Below are 10,469 nucleotides of genomic sequence, written 5' to 3'. Positions count from 1 at the left end.
TAATTTCAAATGTTTTTTTCTTTCCTCAGTCTTTCTCTTAATATGATATAACTGCTGCCATCTCGTGTTCCCTTTGAATTACTTTTTTTTTTTTTCCTTTCAGTCTTCAAGTATCTATGACAACAGGCAAACTGTTTGGAAATCTTTTCCCTAAGGATTTTTAAATACAACATTTGAATGTTAAGTTGGAATCACATGGCCCCTTGAGGGTCATCTGAAAAGTTCAAAGTAATTTTGTAGCCGTAACCCAAGTCAATCGTAACTGCCTTTAATAACACCGCTGTACCAGTCTCCTTTCCCATCGCCTCTTCCTCTTCCAATTTATTTTAATCAGAGCCACAAAAAGCACTCTCTTGAAGTATAACTTTAGTAATATCTATGCCTATGACGGGCTTCATTGGTGGCTCAGTGGTACAGAATCCCCCTGCCAATGTAGGAGTTGCTGGTTCGATCCCTGGGTCGGGAAGATCCCCTGGAAAAGGAAATGGCAACCCACTCCAGTATTCTTGCCTGGAAAACTGCATAGACAGAGGAGCCTGGCAGGCCACTGTCGATGGGTTCACAGAGTTGGACACAATTTAGTGACTAAATAACAACAATCTACGTGTTCATAGTGATTTTTCAGACATCACATTCAGATTTCTAATCATACACTTTCAGAACCTATACCCAGAAGTGCCAAGTTCAAGGAACTGCCTGTCATCTGAGCCACACACTTGTCATTTTTCCCAACAAGAAATCATCTTTCTCCCAAAGTCACGTTCAAAACTCACTCTAGCACTTCATTATCCGTAATTTCATAGTTTCTGTTACTTCTCTTATTTCCGTTACATTGATACACACATACATGCACAGACCCACAAAAGAAATGGAGTATGTTCTAGTGCCTTCTATGCCAAGTAAAGTTGTATTTACTATATCCTTCCAATCAGTGCCTGATATTAGATGAAAAAGCCATCGAAGTCTTTACGATGTAACTTGACGTTTCCCTTTATAACAGTAGTCACCCCAAATGTCTACTGTAGAGTTAGTCATCTAGTGGACAGTTAATAAACACAGTTGCTTAAGTGGGTGTCATTGTGAGAAGACAGCAAAGACAATTAGACTGGGGAGCAATCTATAGGACATCTGGGAGAAGCCTTATATCACGAATTACTTTAGGCCATATGACATTGAACGTCATAGTTACTGAGATTCTCAGGTTATTCAGGCCCTTACATTCTGTGATTTTTATAAACTGTGTATAGGCTACCTAATTTCCAAGGGAAAGTACTTGAGCATTTTGCAAAGAGTAAAGCTTGGCAGAGGCCACCTTAGAAAATCTCTTGCATTGTCTCCTTACATAAAAACACATGAATGGCCGTGTAGTCAGCTGCTTGCCAAATAACACAGTTTATTTTTAAAGAATTTTACTTTGATTGGCCAGTATAATCATAAACCAGGTGTTTTAAGACATAGTTGAAGTAATTTCTAAAAATTCTATGGAAGACCATTTAAAAAATGGTAAGAAACTATTGTGAGAATTAGACTTTCTGTATAGTCTTACCTATAAACAGTTACTATAACAACCAACATAAGGCAACAGTTGACTTTTATTCCTTCAGCTGAGGGATGTACTAATGCTGCGTAACTATATTTTATTAGAATAGACACTAAAATAGTAAAAAAAAAAAAACTGATCTAAAAACTAAATAAAATCATCTTATAAACTTACAGGATTTCACATTTGGGTTCTTTTGCCTAATATATCTAAAGATCATCTGTTAACACTATTTTTAATTGAATCTGTACATTTCTGTATAAATCCTGGAAAGTGATTTAGTTTGTATTAAAAAAAAATTCTATATGGCTCCCTTTCGAAAGGAAAGATGTATAATATGGAGAGAATGAGATGAGGTGAAAGGAGACCAGAGTTTTCACTTGATTTCTGTTCTCCATGGCTCTATTAAATTACTGTAGTTATAAATGCAATAAATTTATTTTTTCTTAAACTTTTTGGAGGATAATTATAATACTGTATTGGTTCCTGTCATTCAGCGTGAATCAGCCATAAGTATACATACGTCCCCTCCCTCTGAACCTCGCTCCCACCCCGTTAGGTTGTCGCTGAGCACCAGTTTCAGCTCCCCGTGTTATACAGCATCTTCCCACTAGCTGTGTGTTTTCCATATGATCATGTACACATTTCAGTGCTACTCTCAGCTTGTCCCACCCTCTCCTCCCCTGCTGTGTCCACAAGAGTGCTCTGTATGCTTGTCTGCATTTCCATTCCTGCCCTGCTAATAGGATCATCAGTTCCATTGTTCTAGATTCCATGTATATATATTAACATATGATACTTCTTTTCTCTTTCTGACTTACATCGCTCTGTATAACAGGCTCTAGAACTAGAACTGACTCAGATGAGTTCCTTTTAATGGCTGAGTAATATTCCACTGTATATATGTACCACAATTTCTTTATCCATTCATCTGTCGATGGACATGTAGGCTGCTTCCATGTCCTAGTTATGAACAATAAGATTTATAATTGGGAATTTAACTGACAGGTCATTGACCTGCCAGATCATTGTGACTTTACGTTTGATGTTTCTTAAATTATGATAAAAAGTGATACTCCAAAACAGTTATTCTTTCTCACATTCATTTTAGTATAAGTAAACAATAGGAATGAAGTTATATTTAATAACTGCATATGCTTATTACAATAATATTATCTTCCTATAAAATATTCCTTCTGTGTTTTGTTTAACTGTATTTTTATGTAATTATAAAGTTATCTATTATTGGCCTAGCAATGTTAAAACTCAACATTTAAAGCTCAACATTCAGAAAACGAAGATCGTGGCATCTGGTCCCATCACTTCATGGGAAATAGATAGGGAAACAGTGGAAACAGTGTCAGACTTTATTTTTGGGGGCTCCAAAATCACTGTAGATGGTGACTGCAGCCATGAAATTAAAAGACGCTTACTCCTTGGAAGAAAAGTTATGACCAACCTAGATAGCATATTGAAAAGCAGAGACATTACTTTACCAACAAAGGTCCATCTAGTCAAGGCTATGGTTTTTCCAGTGGTCATGTATGGATGTGAGAGTTGGACTGTGAAGAAGGCTGAGCACCGAAGAATTGATGCTTTTGACCTGTGGTGTTGGAGAAGACTCTTGAGAGATCCTTGGACTGCAAGGAGATCCAACCAGTCCATTCTGAAGGAGATCAGCCCTGGGATTTCTTTGGAGGGAATGATGCTGAAGCTGAAACTCCAGTACTTTGGCCACCTGATGCAAAGAGTTGACTCATTGGAAAAGACTCTGATGCTGGGAGGGATTGGGGGCAGGAGGAGAAGGGGACAACAGAGGATGAGATGGTTGGATGGCATCACCGACTCGATGGATGTGAGTCTGAGTGAACTCCGGGAGTTGGTGATGGACAGGGAGGCCTGGTGTGCTGCAATTCATGGGGTCGCAAAGAGTTGGACACGACTGAGTGACTGAACTGAACTGAATGTTAAAATGATATGAAATAATTTTTAATAAAATACAGTTTACCCTTGAACAACATAGGTTTGAACTGTACAGGTTCACTTACATGCAGATGTTTTACTAAATATATACCACACTGCTACATAATATTACAGTTGGCTGATCTATAGATTCAGAACTATGGATATGGAGAGTCAGTTGGAACATTACACAGTCAGGATAGGCACCCCTAACCCCTGTGTTCAAGAGTCAACTGTATAGATGATAATGTATATTTCAGATATTTTAGATTGTCATCTCTATGAAAAAAATGTTATAAAACTACCAACCGAGAAATGGGAAACATAAATCGCTGTTTTGTCTACTAATTTTTGTTTTTCTAATGATTTTCATGATTCTTGAAGCATTGCATAATTTAAAAAAACACTGTGCTAGGTGAAATAAGACAGCCACAAAAAGACAAATGCTGTATGATTCTACTTATCTGAAGTATCTAAGAGTAGTCAGATTCATAGAAACAAAGCAGAATGATGGCTACTTGGGATTACGGGGAGGGGGAAAGAGGAGTTGTTTAATAGGTATAGAGTTTCAGTTTTACAAGAAGAAAAATATTCTGACCATATGTTTCACAACAACATGACTATATTTAATACTGCTGAACCAGACACTTAAAAATGGTTAAAATGGGTTAAGATGGTAGACTTTATATTATTTTATAATATTGTGTGCTCTTTATTTACCATGTGCACACATACACACACGGCTGTAAGTGGAATCTCTACTAATGAACTTTCTTAACATGATGACTGAAAGCTTTTAAATTTTAATGGGGAACTATGAGACCTGTATATTTGGTATCGAAGATTATTCTACACAACAATAAAAACTACCCGCTTTGCCTTTGAGAAATGTTTACAACAGCATCATGAGTAGAGCGGTAAACACTTGTTTCTCCAGAATTTAAAGAATCCAAAGCCCTGTAAATCTCTTTTCCCCTCAAAATATCATAATAACTACTTATAAGAAAAAGACTTATATTAGTAATTACTACAGAATTAACAATACTATCATAACTTGGCAGCTTGAAACAACACACACCTTCATCATCCCATAGCCTTTGTGTCAAGTGTCTGGACATGGTTTAGCTGGGCTCCCCGCTCAGGACCTCACAAGGCTGCAATGCCGGTGTCAGCCACGGCTTGGACTCATCCGAGGTTCAACTGGGTAATACACCACTTCTAAGTTCACATTGTTGTTAACGACATTCATCACCTTGCAGGCTACCAACTCAGAGCTTCAGTTTCTTGCCATGTGAGTCTAGCCAAAATGGCCTCTTGTGTGCTCTGTAAGAAACAGACAATCTTGCAAGGTGAATGTTACAACTGCATGTTACAAAATCACATGTATTTAATCATGCACATTCCATCTCCTTTATCCAGTTCTAGTAGTTAAGAGCAAGTCGCTCATCCCACTCAAACTCAGGAGGAGGGGATCCTTTTGTTGCTTTGTAATGGAATTTCCATTTGGTTCCTTATTGTAAATTTTATGTGTTTCTTGAGAATTCCTGCATTTTTGTTCAATGTGAATATATTTTAAGACATTAGGCATAGTTGTAATAGCTCTTTAATTCTTTCTTGTCTAATGATTCCAACAATGAGTTAGCTTGGGATCAGTCTGTATCTCTTAAGGGACTTGTCTTTTCTTTTAAGAATAGGTAACTCTGTTTGGGGGAAGGCTTCAAGACCACCCTTATATTCAGAGATTAATTAGGAGAACTCACACAGCTCATCACATAATTGTACTCACAGCTCAGATTATAGTTATGTACTCTGTGTGTGCATGTGTGTGTGTGTGTGTGTAAGGAAGTCTCATTATAAGAATGTGGGAATATATCTTAAAGCCTACTAACCATATTCAATATACCAAGTTCCAGTGAATATTGGGAAGTAGATACATTTCTGAGGATATTTGGGAATAATCATGTTGGCCACAAGAGACATAAGTGTATAAAGGATTAGAATAAGAAGAGATCAGACTAAAATTTGTGCTTAAAGAAGTAACTGTGGAGAACTAGGAATAAAAGAGTTCAGACTTGAGATGTAAACTGGTAGAGAAAGTTCATAAAAGTACCAAGAAGAGACTGAAGAATTACTCAGTCCTATTAAATAATATTCCAATGAGGAGGTACCCTTTCCAACTTGAAAACATGATTTTAACATGATGATAGTTTCTCTTATTTGTATACATACCTATATGTGTGTGTGTATGTGTGTGTTAACATATGACTTCTACACTGAATATGTAGCACTTGGGGTTGGGGGAAATAAGCAGAAATTTCAAACCTGTTTTGTCAAATATTTTTTTTACCCCTAGATTATATGCTAGTCTTGCATTATGGCTTTTCTGTTTACATTAGGATGTTTTGGAATGTCTCAATTTTAGATATTTAAACATCTAATATGATCTAAACTACTTTAAATATTTTCTATTCATTGCTTCTATTCATTGTTTTCTGTTCATTCCTCCATATTCTTCTTTTCTAGGGTCTTCCATACTTTTTCTGCCTTCTCTGATGTCCTCTAAATGAACATTTATAAGATTCCAGTTTCCATCCTGTCTTAATATATCAATTCAAACTTTTCTTTTTTTTGGATGCTCTAAAAAGGTTGCTCTAGGATTTGCAATATATATTTATAATTTACCTAAGTCCACATTCCAGTAACACAATAATGCTTCATGAGTACTGAAAATACAAAGTATTTTCAATTTCTCCCTCCAGTCCTTGGTAGCAGTGCCGTCATTCATTTCACTTATGCATAAGCTATAATCACAGACTACAATGTTCACATTACCTTGAACAGTGCTATCTGTTACATCAACTAAGGAAAATTTTTTAAAAAAGATTTATTATAATTTATTCCTTCTCATAAACTCTTTAGGTGGATCCAAATTTCTGATCTGTAACATTTCTCTTTCAAGAACTTCTTTTAACATTTCTTCCAGGGCAAATCTTCTGGTGACAATTTCCCTCCATTTTTGTCTGAGAAAGTCTTTATTTTTCCTCTATCTCTAGGGGTAATTTCACTGGATATCAAATTCTATGTCGGTGTTTTATTCTTTCAAGTCTAAATATATCATTCCATTGTCTACTTGCATAGTTTCTGGAAAAAAAGTTTAAAAACTCACATCTTTTTTTTTTCCCTCTGTAGGCAGCATTATTTTCTTCCCTGACTTCTTTCAAAATTTTCTCATAGACTTTGATTTTCTAATGTTTGATTATATATGCCCAAGTGTAAATTTTTTTTTACTATTTATCTAGTTTAGACTCCTCTAAGTTCTTGGATCTGTAGATTTTAGTGTGTCAATAATTTTGAAAAATTGTGTCATTACTTCAAATAGTTCCTTTTTATTTCTTTCTCCCTTCTTTTTCTAGTATTTGCATTAGGCACACACTAAACTTTTTGTAATTTTCCCACTTTCTTGGGTATTCTGTTTCATCTTTTTGATTCCTTTTTCTTTTTGTTTTTCAGTTTTGGAAGTTTCTTTTGACACACCCTCAACCTAGATTCCTTCCTTGTTTGTGTTCAGTCTACTTATGAGTCAGACTGCCAGAAGTATTTTTCATTTCCGTTCCTATGTTTTAGATTTCTACCATTTCCTTTTGAATCTTTCTTAACATTTTCATCTCTCTGCTTCCTGTTCCCTTCTTTTGCTGCATGAAGTCCACTTTCCTTCCACTTCGAAGGTTAGGGTGGTCTGGAGTAGAGCAGTTTCATTCCACTAGGCTGGTAAGCACCTGGTTGGTTAGGGTCTGGTAAAACAGTTTCCCTTAAAGGCAGGCTTTGTTAAGGAAAATAGAGAGCTCTGGGCATATTTCAAAATGGTCACTTTTCCTCTCCCACTGTCAGAAGAGACTTTTTCTCTGACTTTCAATGTGGCTCCTGGAGGTAACAGTCACAAAAGTGTTCTACCTTCCTTCCCACAACCAATGAAACCACTTGGGAGTCTTGATTCTCAAACCAGTCCGTGAGTTTCAACGCCTAGAGTAGTCCACAGTGTTGCTGTTTAGCCACTGTGTCCTACTCTTTGCGACCCCATGGACTGCAGCATGCCAGGCTCCCCTGTCCTTCACTATCCCCTGAAAGAAAGAAAAAGAAAGTGAAGTCGATCAGGCATGTCCAACTCTTTGTGACTGTATGGACTGTAGCCTATCAGGCTTCTCCGTCCATGGGATTTTCCAGGCAAAGGTACCGGGGTAGGTTGCAATTTCCTTCTTCAGGGGATCTTTCGGACCCAGGGAACGAACCCAGGTCTCCTGCATTGCAGGGAGACGCTTTACCCTCTGAGCCACAGGGAAGACTCCCACTATCCCCTGGAGTTTGCTCAAATTCATGTCCACTGAGATGGGATGCAATCTAATCTTCTCATCTGCTGCCGTCCCCTTCTCCTTTTGCCTTCAATCTTTCCCAGCATCAGGATTTTTTTTACAATGAGTCAGCTCTTCCTATCAGGTGGCCATAGTATTGGTGTTTCAGTCATTACAATGATTATTCAGGGTTGATTTCCTTTAGGATTGACTGGTTTAATCTCCTTGCTGTCCAGGGGACTCTCAAGAGTCTTCTCCTTCTCTAGCACCACCATTCAAAAGCATCAGCTTTTCAGTGCTCAGCCTTCTTTTATGGCCCAACTCTCACATCCATACATGACTACTAGAAAAACCATAGCTTTTTCTATGTGGACCTTTGTTGGCATAGTGATGTCTCTGCTTTTTACTATGCTGTCTAGCTTTCCTTCCAAGAAGCAAGTGTCTTTTAATTTCGTGGCTGCAGTCACCATCATAGTGATTTCGGAAACCCCCAAAATAAAATCTGTCACTGCTTCCACTTTTTCCCCTTCCATTTGCCATGGAATGATGGGTCCAGATACCATGACCTTAGTTTTTGAATGTTGATTTTTCCATGTCTGGCTCTGTTGCTTCTTGTACTGCATACAGGTTTCTCAGGAGACAGTTAAGGTGGTACGGTATTCACATCTCTTTAAGAAATGTTCACAGTTTGTTGTAATCCACAAGGTCAAAGGCTTTAGTGTAGTCAATGAAGGAAATGTTTTTTCTGGAATCCCCTTGCTTTCTCCGTGATCCAACTAATGTTGGCAATTTGATCTCTGGTTCCTCAACCTTGTCTAAACTCAGCTTGTATATCTGGAAATTCTCAGTTCACATACTGCTGAAGCTGAGATTGAATGATTTTGAGCATAACTTTATTACCATGTGAAATGAGTGCATTTGTATGGTAGTTTGAACATTCTTTGGCATTGCCCTTTTTGGGATTAGAATGAAAACTGACCTTTCCCACAGCTGAGATTTCCAAATGTGCTGACATATTGAGTGCAGCACTTTAAAAGCATCTTCTTTTAGGATTTTAAATAGCTCACCTGGACGGTGACCTTCTGCCAATTCATGTATTACAATTTAAAGTGTTCTACCCATACTGATTTCTGCTTCCTGTTCAGTTCACTCACGCAGTCGTGTCCAACTCTTTGCAACCTCATGGACTGCAGCACACCAGGCCTCCCTGTCCATCACCACCTCCCAGAGTTTACTCTAACTCATGTCCATTGAGTCGGTGATGCCATCCAACCATCTCATCCTCTGACGTCCCCTTTTCTTCCTGCCTTCAATCTTTCCCAGCATCAGGGTCTTTTCCAGTGAGTCAGTTCTTCACATCAGGTGGCCAAAGTATTACAAATTCAGCTTCAGCATTAGTCCTTCCAGTGAATATTCAGGACTGACTTCCTTTAGGATTCAATGGTTGTATCTCCTTGCAGTCCAAGGGACTCTCAAGAGTCTTCTCCAACACCATGGTTCAAAAGCATCAATTCTTCTGCACTCAACTTTCCTTATAGTCCAACTCTCACATCCATACATGACTACTGGAAAAACCATAGCCTTGACTAGAGGGACCTTTGTTGGCAAAGTAATGTCTCTGCTTTTTAATATGCTGTCTAGGTTGGTCATAACTTTTCTTCCAAGGAGCAAGTCCCTTTTAATTTCATGGCTGCAATCACCATCTGCAGTGATTTTGGAGCCCCCCAAAATAAAGTCTGTCACTGTTTCCCCATCTATTTGCCATGAGGTGATGGGACCAGATGCCATGAGCTTAGTTTTCTGAATGTTGAGCTTTAAGCCAACTTTTTCATGCTCCTCTTTCACTTTCATCAAGAGGTCCTTTAGTTCTTCTTTGCTTTCTGCCGTAAGGGTGGTGTCATCTGCATATCTGAGGTTACTGATATTTTTCCCAGCAATCTTGATTCCAACTTGTGCTTCATCCAGCCCAGCGTTTCTCATGATGTATTCTGCATATAAGTTAAATAAGCAGGGTGACAATAAACAGCCTTGACATACTCCCTTTCTTATTTGGAACCAGTCTGTTGTTCCATGTCCAGTTCTAACTGTTGCTCCCAGACCTGCATCAAAAGGCAGATCAGATGGTCTGGTATTCCCATCTCTTTCAGAAATTTCCACAGTTCATTGTGATCCACACAGTCAAAGGCTTTGGCATAGTCAATAAAGCAGAAATAGATGTTTTTCTGGAACTCTCTTGCTTTTTCAATAATCTAACGGATGTTGGCAATTTGACCTCTGGTTCCTTTGCCTTTTCTAAATCCAGCTTCGACATCTGGAAGCTCACGGTTCACGTATTGCTGAAGCCTGGCTTGGAGAATTTTGAGCATTACTTTACTAGCGTGTGAGATGAGTGCAATTGTGCAGTAGTTTGAGCATTCTTTGCTATTGCCTTTCTTAGGGCTTGGAATGAAAACTGACCTTTTTCATTCCTGTGGCCACTGCTGAGTTTTCTACATTTACTGGCATATTGAGTGCAGCACTTTCATAGCATCATCTTTTAGGATTTGAAATAGCTCAACTGGAATTCCATCACCTCCACTAGCTTTGTTCATAGTGATGCTTCCTAAGGCCCACTTGACTTT

Source organism: Bos grunniens, chromosome 7 (genome assembly GCF_055505025.1).
Source record: "Bos grunniens cultivar Pamir isolate PY7600 chromosome 7, Bosgru_T2T1.0, whole genome shotgun sequence".
NCBI lineage: Eukaryota > Metazoa > Chordata > Mammalia > Artiodactyla > Bovidae > Bos > Bos grunniens.
The sequence above is the reverse complement of the archived record's forward strand: the minus strand, read 5'-3'. Positions refer to the sequence as shown.